At 39.8% G+C, this 17,001-nt stretch overlaps 1 protein-coding gene across 7 annotated transcripts in view; it reads right to left on the reverse strand.

The window, feature by feature from the left end:
* LRP1B (LDL receptor related protein 1B) overlaps positions 1-17,001 on the reverse strand; it is a 1,334,345-nt gene that overhangs the window by 915,487 nt on the left and 401,857 nt on the right. The window lies entirely within an intron of this gene.

The raw sequence follows: 17,001 nt of genomic DNA on the forward strand, positions 1-17,001 counted from the left end.
CATAAGGCAGGGCAAGCAGGTGGCTGGGGCCCCCAGTAATCAGCAAGAGCTCCTCCGGTCCCAGGGCCTCGGCAGGGGCATAGAACATGCCCCTCCAAAAGTGGTCAAATTTAAATTCCTGCACATGCCCTTGAGCCTTAGTATAAATGAGAATTAGGCCTATAGATTGAAGGTTCAGATTTTGTAAAAGTGTCAAACCATATTGCTTAAATTCAAGCTTAGACAACACTTACTTAGAGTTTTTAGAGCATACAAATCTGATATTGATTTACCTTCTTAGCCCTTGGCCTAAAAAAGCCATGTTGTCTTGGTTACAACATCCAGGTCAGAGTGACAGAAAATGTGGAATATGCTTCTGAAAATTATTTATAATAGTGTTTCTTTTATCACGCTTTTAAGGACTGATATTTTGTTAACCACCAACCCAGCTCTGGTTCACTCATTGAACAGCAAAAGTTTACAGGCTTACAATGAAAATAAGTCAAAAGTGGAACCGCAATTTACATAAGTATTCAGCTGCATAAAGAAAGAAACAGAGCTATTAATGCTTACGTTAGGACACATAGGGCCTTAAAAAGAGGAAAAGAGAGAGCAAAGTATTACATCACCATGGGCAAGAAGAAAGTTGTGATCTTTGACTCATAAGGACACCACCACCAAGATCCCAAAAAGAAAAAAAAAGAAAACTGGTAGCACTGAAAACCTAAGTGAACTGAGGAATGAATATAGTTACAATATGAACTGTTTGTCATTGCCATGAAAGATGAGAGGTGGGAGACCTACCATGACAAGCAACAGAATGAAGACAGCAATATTGAAACAAAGAAAGCCACACAGAAGGCAGAGAGCTTGAGAAGTCGTAAAAGACAGTGAAGAAATGGTGGGTTACATTTTCAGGAGATATAAATTACTCCAGCTATATTCAAATAAATGAAGCTATGAGGATTTATATCATTTGAGGATCTCAGCCATGATGTGAACCTCTTTCCCTAAGCAACAAAGGGAACAAATTCTGCCCTCTGATATGCATGGCTGACTTCTTTCCAAGAGCTGGATTTGTCTCATAGCGTTTTATTTAGAAAAGGGGACATTTCTATCTTAGAATTTCCAGATTCCATTCAAAGATTTGCCACTGATCCTGGCTTCTGTTTAGAGTGCTAAACTATAATTAAGTCCTTCCAGACTTTAAAGTAAATGACCCATGCAAAATAACTGGAGAAGAGTGGTTTACAACATTGTGTTGGCACTCTACTCTTAATGACTTTATAAGAGTATCTGCAAAGATAGCCCAGCATGGTAGTGGCAACTGAGCTAGCATTATTAGTATTACATATATGAGAACGACTTCATAATAAGGTTTAACAGTGTGCAAAACACATCCCATGAATGTACTGTACACATTAATATACTGTAGTTGCTTGCTATTTCCTGTGGCCTTTCTGTGCTGTCAACATTACCTGATAAAAGGAACTAAGGGCTCAGGGATTTGGAGAAACCCACCATTTTACCATTGTTGAAATTCTTGTGGGGTGAAGAGTCTTTCAAAGCCTTTAATACAGAGTGCTATTGATACTCTCAAATAAGCACGCACATTTTTCTCTTTGGCTATTTGTTTTCTCTCTTATCACTGCTTTCTGTAGGTCAGGTTCAGATTACTGTCTCAACTCTCCCTGATATAAGTGAGGAAATAATGAACAGACTTGTAGCTTGTTGGTAGCCTTGGTTTATACTTTTCAGTTCACAATAGTTTTAAAAATCCTTTCGCATTATGAATAAAGTTTTCTACTGTAATGGATACTGGTGAGGTTGGCATTGCTGGAGTGGTTCACTTTAATGGCTCTAACTGCACTGATGGCTTTTATCTTTGGGGAAAACTTTTATCCCATAGAGCTCATCTCATATTTTAACATATCTAGTAGCCAAAAGAGAAAGGTGGAGGAACCAGAAAGATTGCACAGTCAGACAAATAAAAGGCAAACAAAGACATAGAGGAAATCTTTCTACAGATTGTAGGTGTTTTTTCCATATTGCAGCATGACAGTCCAGTCTCAGCAACTAGGACCGACCAAGGTGTATGTGTGTTTTTGTGGAAGGCAATTTTTAATGGAATTGGACTTAGAATGACAGGTGTTTTCTCGTTATAGGACCTATTTTGTCCCCAGGATTTACTATTCAGTTTGAGACTCAAGTTGGAAGAAGGTAATGACTGATGTTGACAGGACGTGAAAAAGCGAAGCAGATTGCTCTCGTCTCTGCTCAGATTTGGATAAGCATCTGAATTTTTGGGTGTTAGTTTAAACAAGGTCTCTGAACCTTTAGAACTCCACCCGTTACTGAGTTCATTGTGTGCAGTAAAGCAACTTCTCTGACAAATATATTGTAAAAATGCATCCTCTCTCTGAGCTTTGTGCACCATCCTACCACAAGGAGGGTATCCTCCTTCTTCATTAGACTTCATTCTCTTTCTGTACGTGGTCTTTGAAAGTAATGGTCTTAAACTGCAGCAAGCAAGCTTCAGATTAGACATTAGGAAAAACTTCCTAACTCTCAGGGTATTTAAGCACTGGAACAAATTACCTAGGGAGGTTGTGGAATCTCCGTCATTGGAGGTGTTTAGGAAAAGGTTCAGCAAACACCTGTCAGGGATGGTTTAGAAAAGACTTAGCCCCGCCTCAGTGCAGGGAACTGGACTAGATGACCTATCAAGGTCCCTTCTAGTCCAATGTGTCTATGATTCTATGGTCAAACTTGATGCTATATTCTCCCTAGCTGAGATAAAATCTGCGTTCCCTTTTAGCCTTGCCACATGTATATGTGGGACTGATATTTGGTGCATCTAGTGAAGCATTCTTTCTCACTCAATTTTGTATAAAATTCTGGAGTTGTATGTAAATGTGGGTACTGGAAAAAGGTATCCTGCAAAGAGAGCTATATGTACCTAAATCAGTGGTCTCCAAACTTTTTACCTCATGCCCCACCCTTACCCCTGTCTGCTGCCCCCCAGCTCCAAGGAGCCAGGGCTGAGAGCATGGTCGCGGCTCGGGGGGAAGGAGGGGAGGGAAGGCACAGACAGGGCTAAGGGGCCAAGGCTGGGGCCACAGCTGGAGCCGGGAGCGGAGTCTTGGGTGGAAGCTAGGGCCCTGGATTTGGAGATGGAAGCTGGGGCCAGGGCCATGAGTGGAGCTGGGTGTCGCTCCCTCCCTGCCCCCAATGGGGACTGTCCTGGACCCTAGCCACACCCTCCCCAAATGTTTCCACAGTTTGGGGACCTCTGACCTAATTACATATACATACATTCAGTTTTGCATTTGCCCTTATTAATGCTATTTTCTATCTTCCTAACAAATCCTGAAGTAAAGATTTTCAAGATCTGACATATCTTGAGTGTCATTAGTTTCTAAATGTCATCCTTGAATTTTTCATCTGAATCTGCCAAAAAAAAAAAAAGCAACATCATTACCTAGTGAAGTTATATGGGCTAGAAGGAAATGCCATTATCTTATAAAAAAGAAAAGGAGTACTTGTGGCACCTTAGAGACTAACCCATTTATTGAGTCTCTAAGATGCCACAAGTACTCCTTTTCTTTTTGCAAATATAGACTAACACGGCTGTTACTCTGAAACCTGTCATTATCTTATAAGGAACAAGTGAAAACCCACACTACAGTGGTGAATGCTGCTAATAAGAAATCCATAGTCTTGGAGAAAATAGTTTGGTATTTTGGAAGAAAGACATAATTTAGAAGCCACAGAAGATTGCAGTTGGATGCGACAGATTTTATTTGAAGTTCCCGTTTTGAATGTCTAATATAAGTCTCGCTCCGATTTTAGGAATATATCTTACAAAACTGAGTTTGCTAGTGACTTGATTAAAACAAACAAACAAAACCCCCCACATAAGTGGCCATTACTATTTTTTTAATCACAATTAACTAGAAAATGTATAATATTCTTATGGTTCAATTAAGTTTAGTAATTTTATACAATTGCTCAATGACCTCAGCTTCAACTTGTGTGCCAAAACTTACCCTTATAGTCAAAAGAAGTAGAATTCCAGTTCCTCATCTTAGTCACTAAAAATGAGGAAGGCTAAGATTTAGTTACACTAAGTTCAGGCATAAACAAAAAAGTATTAGAAGGCCAGGTAGCTATTCAACTTATGTATATCATCTACTAATCATACAAGAGGGAGTTTTTTAAAGGCTTGTCGTCCAGTCATTTTTAGAAGGCAAAATTATGAGTATTTATCTGTGATGATCATAAAGGGGCGGGGAAACTCCCTCTATTTGCAGAAAGCTTTTAAAATAGTTAACATGCTTTGTGTTCTGAGAGACAGACATAACAGCTTTGTTAATGAATATTCTGGTGATTTAATACAACACACTAAAAACACTGTTTTATGACTGTTGAAGTAAGAAATGAATGTTGTGTCATGTAGATGGTCATTCTTCATTAGTTATAAAGAACCTATTTGTAATTTGAAGGTTTGGGGTTTTTTTAAACTTAATTAGTGTCACATTCCTAGGCTGCTGTGTGTCTATTGTTGTAATGACTTGATGTCTATGCACACTACATAATGGGCTGTTAATAAGTGTCTCAGCTTGAGAAAAATGATAATGAGGTGAACAAAGAAAGTGTTAAATACTTATACAATTAAAGTGCTTAATATCAACAGTACTGTAACATTTCAGGACTTACGTTCTAGATATTTATGCATCCAAAGTATGTAAATGACAGCGGAAAAAATGTTCTTCATAGAACAAATGAAGCTAATAGACGATGGGAACTACAAGGCATTGAGTGTTAATATACTGGGATGCATCTAATTTTATAATGTAATAAAATAATTGTGAAGAATAACATTGATGATGATAGACTAACTGAGCCTTAGCAATGGACTGGGTCTGTTAAGGCATTACAAATACAGCAGTTTGATCTTCATATAAAAGTGAATTCAGAACACACATAAGGCAACAAACTTGGGCCACACAGTGTGATTATTTTTATGCTGTGTTTCCTGTGAAAGTGAATTGAGGGTCCTATTTTAAAAATGGCATGATAAAACCCATATTGGAGGTTTTCCTGGATCATATCTGAGAAACACTAGGTATCCTGATAAACATCTTTATAAGGCTCCATCAGTAACCACTCAAGCATATAAAAAACTCAAATGCATAAACATCTGTTGAGTTGATGCCAAAATCTGTTGAATTCATTTTTACACCAGTTATATTGAGACTGAAGTCTATTTCAAAGATGGGTCTGAGCCACAAAGTTCATATTTTGACCTGAACTTGTTCACAGTTTGAAGGGGTTCAGGTGTGGTGTTCAGATTCTGGTCCAATGTATTTGAATAAATAAGATATATGATAGGATTAAGCTTGGCAAGCCAATCAGTTAACTGGTCAAATAATGTCAACTGATTATCTATTTACTATGGGCAAATATTGTCAGTAAACCAACAAGAATGCTTTGATGTAGGTGGCAGCCTACCTTTCTGATTGCATTATGATGCAACCTGTCAGCAAGCCTACATAAATGTCTTGATCATTCCCTTTGCTATGTTAATGCCACCTATGGGGGAAAAGTGAGCTAACTGAAAGTTGACCATCTTGATTGGTTGGAATCTTCTAGAACAAACATTGTTTATATGTATGTACATCTTAATTTGTACACCATACTGTCATTATACATAGGCGTTAACTAGCACACTAAACAAGTTAAAAGACACTGTCCTTGTCCCAAAGAGCTTACAGTCTAAACTGACTACACAGATACAAAAAATAACTCAGAAAGGAATGGGGTAGGAACAAGAGGGTTCAAGGTCATTAAACCTTCCTTTCCAACATAAAAAGAAAAGATGCACAACTATTCAGCTGCCTGAAGAGTTGGCCTGCTGCCTACTTAGCATAAGTGCATTTAAATATGACTTTTTTCTTTCATAATTGCAATGTTTGTTTTATTTCCATCTAATTTCATTTTTCTTTTGTAACTGTTCAGTCTTGGAAAATAGTCACATTTGAATGCTAACTTAACATTGCTAGAAAGGTAATAATTTGACTTTCATTTTTAGAACTTCATTTAATTGTGTTTCACATTTTTTAATTAAAATAACTCAGTCAAGTATCCTGCTTTTTGTAATTTGGCAGAAGTATCTAATGCTAAGCCTAGTAGAGACCATGAAGTCATTCTTTTTTATTACTGTTCTAAAAAATAAGTGTTTAAAAATATTTGACAATTTTTGACAATATTTGACCAGTCTATACACCAATTAGTTTTGGACAGGTCAAATGATTTTAAGGCCCGGCTTGATAAAGCTCTGGCTGGGACTATTTAACTGGGGTTGGTCTTGCTTTGAGCAAGGGGTTGGACTAGATGACCTCCTAAGGTCTCTTCCAACCCTAATCTTCTATGATTCTCTGATCAACCCTAGATAGGGTTGTTAAATATATTGAATTCTTACCAATAGATATAAGATTATATGTCTTAAATATCAATAATTACAGTGACACCTTGTTTGCAAATATTTTAAGATTGTTTTCAGTAGGTGCTACTTTATTTATGTTTTATTTACGACTTTAGGGGGAAAATTTACAATTAAAATGCATCACTATGTTCCAAAGCCAAATGAATATCTTACTTACAGCAGCTAGTTTCTTCTAAGCATTTGATCAGTTTTTGTAATAAAGAAAAATCAAAGAAAGTATTGTTACATCTGCATTACCTACTCATGTTAAAGATTCTATTATATGTTTAATACAGCAAAAACTTGGAAATCCATCTCTTACTTCTTTAAGTATGAGTTGGTATTTTGCAATTATACCATTATTCTTTTTTATCTTGTATAAGAACACAAATGTAAAATCTAATTAAAATAAAATGTGTTATTTCTTTCTTCATATGCGCTCATGCACTGAAACTACAGTATGTAAACCCGTTTTAATTGTATCAGTACAAAATTTAGCATTACGGAGTTATAAATTGGGTTCATTATAATATACACAGACTGCGCCAAAAAGATAAGAATTACAAGCACATATTTCATAGACACTGAGGGCCTTATTTACAATACATGGGCTATAACGTTAAACTGATATACACTTACTTTCAAATGGAAAGTAACATTAACTGTGGTACATAGCATGGTGAACATGTTTTTGTCACTGTGTTTGCTGTCATCTTTCCTCTTCCATAACTTATCAAAGTCTTTACTCTCCGAGAAAGAAATATAGGTGAACTAAGGCTCAGAAAGATGCATTCTTTCTTCACAGCATGCAGAGAATGATTTTAATACCTAATTGAGACAGATTTCCCAAATCATCAATCTACAACTTTTGAATTCCAATTTGATTTAATGAACTGTCTGTATCCTTAAGCCTTATGGCCCTTTTACTGTAGTCTTACCTCACACACCTTATGCTAAAAGACAAAGGATAGTGCCAGGGCATCTGTCTATGAATAGGTTGGTCATTAAGGACTGTCAGCACCCCAGTTGGATCTTGCCTCAGCAAAGGAATAATGACATCCTAGATAAAATCCATTTTCTTCAACTTCTCTGCAGAGGACAAGGATTTGAAGGAATGTAATTTCACCGAGGGTGAAAATGGGGATGAGATGTTTGTTGATACAGCCTTTACAAACACAGAGACTGGGTCAGACAGAAAGAAAAAAGAAGCTTTTGGAGGGAGGAGACTTTTTGACTGTAGATCCAGCCCAGGCTGATGGAAGCTGACTGAAAGAAAAATAAATAGACTTCATAACTTCACAACAGAGGAGAAGCCATGAGCTGCACTAAGGCGTGGTAGGGGGTCCTAGAAGCCTCTGACCAAATCCCAAAGGACTCTCAAGAATGGTGAGGAATTTGAGGCATGCAATGGTAGATAGGTGTTTTATTGGTTTTACCTCTAGCTGTGTATCTCCTTTGCTATCTAAAACAAAGAGTAACTGTTTTAGAAACCCCCATTTCAAAGCCTGTCTCTGTTTGCTTCAACTATCACATGTCCCTGAAGAGGGCAACTGTAAGCCAAACTGTCCACAAGGTTGGAGCTTTGGGAAAAGATGTGCTCAAGCAACTGGAAAGTCTTGGGGAGCTGACACTAGCTTCAGGGCCTTTGCAGCTGAAACATGGGGGTCTCAGCTCTCAGAAGGAGGTGGCAAGAAAGATAATCTACACCCCAAAACTACCTAGAACCCCAATGCTAGAGACACTTTGCTGAAACTCACGAAAGCTTAAAAACCACAGGGCATAACATGTAGGACCCAAACACAGCAGACTGGTGAGCATCCAGAAATGAGAGTTTGGCCAAGACTGTGACATTAATAAAATCAGTGGTCCCTAGAGTAATCAAGTTCAGAGTGAAGGCATTATTGGTTCTTAAGAATCTAATTTTGCTACTTGGGCTTGCATGAATTTGCCTGTCTTCACCTACAAACAAGATGGTTTCAAAAAGTAGAAATTAACAGTCTAAGGGTTGATTTAATCCCTGCACTGGAAAGCAGTATGATGCAGGGACTATGGGGGAATAAAAGATGGATTTGCACAGTTTTTGCACTTCTCTGTCCTGAGAAGGAGCTTGCTAGAGAAGCCCTAGGTGTTGTTCTAAATCCACCAGCTCCTATACATCACGTTGTTGTATAGGGAGGCTCTCGGTATTTTCCATGGATATGACACCAGTGTGCTATTTGTTGCTTTACATCTTGGAGCAATGGAGCAATGATGCATCTAATTTTCACATTTCACTACTACAATTATAACAAGAGCTATTTTTGGAAAACCTACTATCAGCCGTAAATCTGATTGAGACTCAAGGCCCCTAAGCCGCCTGCAGTCAGCAATGTTGCAGAGGCACACGCTCAGCAACCCTGCAACAAGTTTTCACAGGAACATTGCTGCGATTCAGAGGAAGGTAGACCCAACCCTGCTTGGGCAAGAGAAGATTCTTATCAAGGGCCTAAATGGGGGGGGGGGGGGGAGGCAAACTGGGCCAAAATCCCAGAACCTTCAGGAGCTATTTTATTTTTCTTCATATCCACTCTTCATCTTTTGTACCACGGAAAAGTTGCACAGAAATACTACAAGAGATTTATATATATATATATATATATATATATATATATATATATATATAAAGAGAAGCTCCTTAAATTGTTATACAAAAGTGTAAATAAATGTTTTGTTTAGTGGCTCTTCATTAGCACGTTGGAGAATTTCTTGGATGTCTTGCATGGGTTGCCACCCTGCACTTAAGCAGGGAGGAGTTTGGCTGGCTGGCCAGGGGAAGAAGGCAATGCTTTCTGGCTTGTGGGAGGAGGGGAAATGTAAAGCTGCTGAAAGAGCACTCAGCATGGTGGACGACTCACCACCTAGGAATGAAGGGTTTAAAAATATCAGCTGGGCCTGGCCCCTTCCCTATCCACTCAGAACAGGCTGGGTAGCACGCACCCTCCATTCCTAATTAGGTCACAAATATGCCAGGTGTTTAGCTATATCTGCTGTGGGAATTATGCTAGCCGCCCCACAAAAGCGGGCTGGGAAGGAATTTTTCCCTTACCACCGTATTGGCCAGGTGCAGTGGGAGGTTTTTTGCCTTCCTACTGTGCTCTTCCATTCATCAGGATTGAAAGAATTTACAAAACCTTCCTTGATGAGCAAACTTCCCCTTCCTCCTTATTTTATTTATTTATTTTTTTAAAGTAAACTCTCCCAACTCTGAGTCCTTCAAAAAGTTAAAACTACAGTTAATGGAGAAAATAAGTATAAAAAAAGTAGGTCAATAAGGAAAAATAAATTTATATGATAGAGAAAATGTTAGATTAGCATTCTTGTGAGACCCAAGACAGACTTTTCAGTGTAATAAGTATTGTGACTTAAGGAGAAAATAATAGTGTTTATATTTTTATTAGTCACAAAACTACTTAACCTTTAAAGTAATGCAGATGGAACTGTATCTTTTTCATTATACTTTGCTACAGGGAACCTAGATGCCACTTTGGGCGAGGGACATTATCTGGTAGTGCAGCTACATTCAAAACATGTTGCCAGGGAACTGGCTAGATACTGGAGATAAGTGCCAACATAGACAAAGCCCCTCCAAAAAGATGGCCCTGCCCTTCCCCAAGGCCTCAATCCTCCCCTCCCTCCATCACTTATTCTCCCCCACTCTCACTCAGAGGGCTACAGGCTGGGGCAGGGGTTCTGGGAAGGCGTGAGAACTCCAGCTGTGGGTGCAGGCAGGGGTTGAGGGGTTTTGAGTGCAGGAGGGGGTGAGGGCTGCGGCTGGGGGTATGGGTTCTGGGATGGGCCAGGGATGAGGGGTTTGGGGTGCAGGAGGGGGCTTAGGGCTGGGGCAGGGTTTTGGGAGTGTGTGGGGTGTGGGCTCTGGGAGGGAGTTTGAGTGTGGGAGGGACTCCAGGCTGGGGCAGGGGTGCAGTGGGGAGTGAGGACTCCAGTTGCGGGTGGGGCCAGGGATTCAGGGTTTGGGGTGTGGGAGGGGACTCCGGGCTGGGGCAGCGGGTTGGAGTGCGGGGTCCTGGCGGCGCTTACTGCAGCTCCCAGATTGCGGCCATCAGGTCCTTACAGCCCCTAGGCAGAGGCTCAGCCAAGCTGCTCTGCATGGTGCGCGCACCTGCAGGCACTGCCCCTGTAGCTCCCAATGGTCGCGGTTCCTGCCAATGGAAGTAGTGGAGCTGGCACTTGGGGCAAGGGCAGCGTATGGAGCCGCCCTGGCCAGCCAGGGGCTCTGGGGACCTGGCAGCTGTTTCCAGGAGCTGTGCAGAGCTAGGGCAGGCAGGGAGCTTGTCTTAGCCCAGGGCACCTGCTGCGCCCAGCTGCCAACCAGACTTTTAACAGGTTTAACAGTTGGAGGTGCTGACCAGAGCCACCATGGTCCCTTTTCAACCGGATGTTTCAGTCGAAAACCAGACGCCTGGCAACCCTAGCGCTTTCCCCGTAGCTCCCATTGGCACCAATGTGAGCTGCAGAGCCGGCGCTTTAGGCAGGGGCAGCATGCGGAGTCTCCCTGGCAACCTCTGTGCCTAGCAGCTGCAGGGACATGCCAGCTGCTTCTGGGAGCTGCAAGGAGCCAGGGCAGGCAGGGAGTCTGCCTTAGCCCCGCTGCGCCACCGACCAGAAATTGAACAGCCACCAGTCAGTGGTGCAGAGCCACGAGGGTCCCTTTTCGACCAGGCATTCCATTAAAAAAACAGACACCTGGCAACCCTACCCCCAGACTCTCTTTGCTGAGTTTTTCCATCGGAGGACATAGCCTGGTCCAATGTTATTTTGCTTTTCTCAAGAATTTGGTCACTCTTCCATTTAAGACAAAGTTCTTCCCTATGAATTAACTCACACTCAACAAGTGAGTAAATTACAAACATTGAGCTGTGGTTAAACAGAGGTTGCAACTTCATTAACTTAAACAAAGCAAACAAGATAGGCGAAAACAGCATGGTAAAAACTACCTGGTAGTAACTGCTTAAATGCAGTTCCAAAACTGGCATCCAAGCCCCCAGAGTAAGGAGAAGTTATACCTCGTCCCTCCCCTTCTCTCTGGGTTAGCCAAATAAAGGGATCAGGCACAAGCTGCCATTATCCCCTGACACTCTTTCTCCATGCAGAACACAAGGTTTGCTTCAGGACTCTGAGAGACATTGAAGCCACTGTTCCTGCCCTGCAATACACAATACAAAAGATCACTTGACGCTATTTTGACTGTAAGCTCTTTGAAACAGAAACTGCCTATCTGATGTGTGTTTCAATAATGCTTAGAACCATGGATTTACATAGAGGCAATATGATACTTTCCGTCTTATTATCTAATCCTTTCTTAAAGATTCCCAACATTTTGTTAGCTTTATTGATTGCTGATGCATATTAAGTGGATGTTTTCAGAGAACTATCCACAATGACTCCAAGATCTCTTTCTTGAGTGGTAACAGCTAATTTAGACCCCATCATTTTATATTTATAGTTGGGATTACGTTTTCCAATGTGCATTACTTTGCATTTATCAACGTTGAATTTCATCTGCCATTTTGTTGCCTGGTCACCCAGTTTTGTGAGATCCCTTTGTAACTCTTTGCAATCTGGTATGGACCTAACTATCTTGAGTAGTTTTGTATCATCCACAAATTTTACTACCTCACTGTTTACCCCTTTTTCCAGATCATTTATGAATATGTTGAATAGGACTGGGCCCAGTACAGACCTTGGGAGGATACCACTATTTACCTCTCTCCATTCTGAAAACGGACCATTTATTCCTACCCTTTGTTTCTTATTTTTTTAACCAGTTACTGATCTATGAGTGGACCTTCCCTCTTACTCCATGACAGCTTATTTTGCTTAAGAGCCTTTGGTGAGGGACCTTGTCAAAGGCTTTTTGAAAATCTAAGTACACTATATCCACTGGATCCCCTTTTTCCACATGCTTGTTGATCCCCTCAAAGAATTCTAGTACATTTTGAATGGACTTCCACACCCACAAAAATTTGCACTCAACTCAATTACCCTTATTTAATTATTTTCTTAAATTAACACAAAAAACTTGTAATTTACCTTTAAAAAGTGGCTCCTTATACTGTATCGTGAACGAATGTGTAAAATGTTCCGCAATTTCACCCTAAAATGCGGTGCCATAACCATGAATTTCCTTGCAATTTACAAAAGGATAAATAGAGGGTTTTTTTAAAGGTAATGGCTCCTTTCTCTTAGATGGAGAAAGACAATCACACACACTAAACTACAGACATGTACAACAAGTTTCTTAGCCGTTCTGCTACAGTACTTCTCAGTTCCTTTGGTTAGGTGTCAGAGCTGAACTTGCTTTACATTTTCCCTCAGTGACACCTTTTAAAAATAGAAATATAGCTAGATTAGATTAGATAGATAGATAAAAGCAAGAGGTGAAGAACAGAAAACAAGAATGAATGGGACCCGTAAGTGGGTAGGCTCATTGTGACTTAGCATGAATGCTGTAATTTCGGCATCCTGAGTAGGGCCACCTACACTTCACTTGCAATTTAGAAGTGGAACGGTTTGAACTAAACTGACAGTATATAAAAGGACAGTGCTCATGGTACTGGAGTAATAAACAACTTCTGTGGTTGATTAAATGCTGTAGCAAAGCAGACATTTTTTATAACCATAAAAGACATCTGAGTGTATTCCAGCATTGTCAATATTATTCCACCTACATACTCTTTTTCGTCATATTATTTATGATTAGTGGTTCATTGTATTGGGGTATGTAGCAGAGTGTGGCAGGGACCCGCTGGTTCCTGCCTCTGCTAGGCACAAAGTCACTCTGAGACCCTTGGGGTAGTAACCACTGTTGCAGTTTATTCATAGGCTTATTCCCACTACTGTTTCACTATGTACAGTTGGTCCTTCACCATCTGCAGGCAGGAGGGAAGAGCTACCTTCCTGTTTCCACTACCTGCATTGCGCCCCGCCCTGCCCCGTCCCCCCTTTCTTTCTGCTACCACTTGGCTTCCTTCTTCTGAGGTTTTTATACAGCCCCATGTCAATTAGGTGACAGCTCTCTCTGCTTTCACAGTTAGGGCCAGGTTATCTCCAGCCAGCTCTAATTTATTCCCCTAAATGGGAGCTGGCATGACAGAAGGCTGAATCAGCAACTGGTGTCCCAACTACATAAAGCTCTCAGTGTTGCTGACACTGGAAGCTGAATGATTTGTAAAATTTGCCCAGTGAAGACAAGGTTATGTTGCTTCCTGTTCAGCAAACTAAAATGCAAATATTTAAAAAAATGAATAGAAACTTTCTATAAACATTTTTCTTTTAATGTTTAAAAAAACCTGAATCAAAGTGTTGTAACTTATTACACTACTGAATGAGTTCGACTAACATCACTGTTCCAGAATTAATACTTAGGGTAATACTGTATTATATGGCAGTGTTGAAATATACAGTCAGGAGTGATAATACCGAAGGTTATGTGAGAATTGCTCAGATAGATGATGGAACACAATGTCTATAAAATATGTTCTTTTCCTCATGCAAAATAGTTCAATACCTAGTTATTAGAATCTTGCATAGGCAAATCACCACTGCCAGTTAGGTTTCTGAAATCTCTGTGGACAACTGTAGCAGTCTGTGTTATGACGGTACATCTGTCATGACTGGCTGTTGTTCTTAAAGAAAATTAGAATGAATATCTCTTTGCTGTTTACTAGAGCTGGGAAAACTTAGGGAAACTCACCTAGCTGGCAAGTTTGCTTATTTTTTAAAAACAAATATTCTCCAAATTTTCCTGTTTACAGACCTGGGGCAAGCTTAATTATAAATCAACTGAGAATATTAAATGAAGGGTAAAAAATTAGGGTAGCATGGTAAACATGTAGTTTCATAATTAAGCTGTAGAATTTCTTCCTACTGTGTTTCACTTCCCATTTGACCTGACACAGAAAAATGTATGCAGTACATTCTGGACATGGAACAGCAGTGGGACACTTCGAGCTCTGAATATATGGCATGCTAATGATTGATTTTATGTTTATATGATGGCCAGATTTTCATTTTTAAAATTATTTTGCATCTTTCAACATTAGTTCAGTTCAGAAGGAGAACAACTAATGAAGCAACACTTGAGTTTTGTAATAAATTAATTCACTTCTGGTGCTTGCAAACTAGAAGATTATGAGATACTAAGAATACTGGAATATTTTTCCCCATCCCCACCCTCCCAATGACTTGTTTCCAGCAGTGGTCAATGATGGATGTTTCAGAAGAAAGGGTAAAAGTTTACATGGGGTGTAAGGAAAGTGGAGGGACAAGGGGAATTTCCTCATGATCCTAGCAGGTGATTTATTGGCATTCCACATTGCAACTCAATGTGGCTCTGCCAACATTTGCTTCAAGCTTTCATGGGTTTACTTTATACATAAGAGGAAAAAAACAACACTCTTTGTCATATCTATTCTGTCAAGGTTTAAAAGTATCTTAGATTAGAGTTTACCAGCATTTGAGTGGAGCTATCCAAGAAAATAATAATAATAAAAAAATACTCCAAAATGAAATGGGAATTAACAGATTCCTGACTGCTATGATCACACTTCTATGCACAAGACAAACCTCAGGATGTTGGGGAGAATCAACAAGATGATTCTTTGGGGCATTCCAAAATTTAGCAGCATGTACTCCAACTCAAGCGAGCTTGGTATTAGGGAATCTATTGACAATGTAGGAATTAACATTGTGCCAAACTATCCATTTCTATTTTGTGAGTATTCTTGCGTGAAAATAGAGCTTTTTGTCTGTGAAAATTGTTTTTTAGTCTGTGGGGGAAAAATGGAGACCAGAATGAGAAATTGTATATATTGTAAACCTGTAAAAAAAGGTTATTTATCTATGGGTTTGTGAGTAATGAAAAATGTTGACACATCCATAGCACACAAAAAAATACTAACAGTAGCTGGGATGAGCTTTGTAATTTTATCTTCTTTCACAGTTATGTTTTTTGCATTACCAAACTTTGTTGCAATTTTAAAGGAAATCAGAGATTTCTCTCTCCTTTTTCTGACCTGCTTCTCTCAGTTATATAAACTCAGAAGTAAACTACGGGGGAAAGTGTTTAACTTTTACCTTTGCTTTTTGCTCACAAAAGCCTTTTGCTCTCCCTGAGTGATGTTACAGATCATTGAAAAAAAAAAAAAAAACCTCACAAGAAAAGCATATTCTCGGTCTCCGGAACACTTTACTACAACAAATGCTTTAAGAGTGAAGTTTTCAATCTCTCCCTCTTCCCTATTTTCCTTTAGATGCTTTTATGCGGGGGGGGGGGGGGGGGAAGGGGGGAAGTGAGTGTGCTGTGCGGGGCCCGCCTCCCATCTCTCTAGATCTGTCTTTTGGGCTTTATTTAAAACATAACAACACTTCAAAGTGCTGCTTAAGTGCTCAATTCATTCTCTGCACTTTACTTTCCTCTTTCTGACAGTTAGTGGTCTTACCCTGGGCATACTTTCTGTACACATTTTTTAAAAATAGATGCTAAGCATGAGATCATGGTGTAGTAATCTCACCCTCAACATTACTCTTGCATAGAGCATGATTTGTTGTATTTGTATGCAGTGTTTTAATCATGTTGGTCACAGGATACTAGAGAAAGGAGGTGAGTGAGGTTATATTTTTTATTGTCCCATCTTCTGTTGGTGAGAAACAAGCTTTCAGGCTGTCTCTCTCACTAACTGAAGTTGGTTCAATAAAAGAGATTACCTCACCCTCATTGTCTCTAATTTTTTGGATTTGCCACTGAGAAACTTAAGTTAAATTTGGAAGGATAGGGAGGACTCTGTTTTCATCAGAAGTGTTATGTATGCAGGTTTGGCCCTTTAACAGGTAGCTAGAGACACTTGAAGGATTTTTTTCTGGTTAAACAGAAATTCACTGAACTTGAGCTATTTACTATTAAGATATCATGGGGGAGGTTTGGGGCGGGGGATTTAGGGGGCTTTTTACTTCACCCAGTGATTTGACACATTTTTCACTCCAGGTGATCTCAAGACCTTCACAATGTCTGACTACATCAGGCTCTCAAACCTTCTTGGTGCACACATAGGTTCTATTAGAGTATGTGCCACTTTGGAAAAGCAACAGTATTCTCTGAAGGCAAGATTTTTAAAAGCAGGAGCCTAAAGGTAGATCGAAATAGGGACTTATAAGCCTAGGTAAGTTGCCTGATTTTCTTAAGTGCTGAGCACTCAATAGCTTCCATAAAACCCAATGGACTTTGGCTCCTAACTTTAGATATCCATATTTATTTTAAAATCTTGCCTTGAGTTTCCAAAATCCTTCCCCTGCCCCGCCAAAAGCTAGTCCAAGTAGGAATTTTGTATGAAGTCTGCATATTGAACCATTAACATGCTACAAATCCACTGCCAGCACTTTGACTGTTTTAACATGAGGACTCCAGAGCATTTATTAAGTATTCAAATGCTTCTTTCATATTGTTGTACCATTTGAAATGTAGGAACAAACCTCATGTT

This window comes from Caretta caretta, chromosome 11, assembly GCF_965140235.1.
Source record: "Caretta caretta isolate rCarCar2 chromosome 11, rCarCar1.hap1, whole genome shotgun sequence".
Classification (NCBI taxonomy): Eukaryota; Metazoa; Chordata; order Testudines; family Cheloniidae; genus Caretta; species Caretta caretta.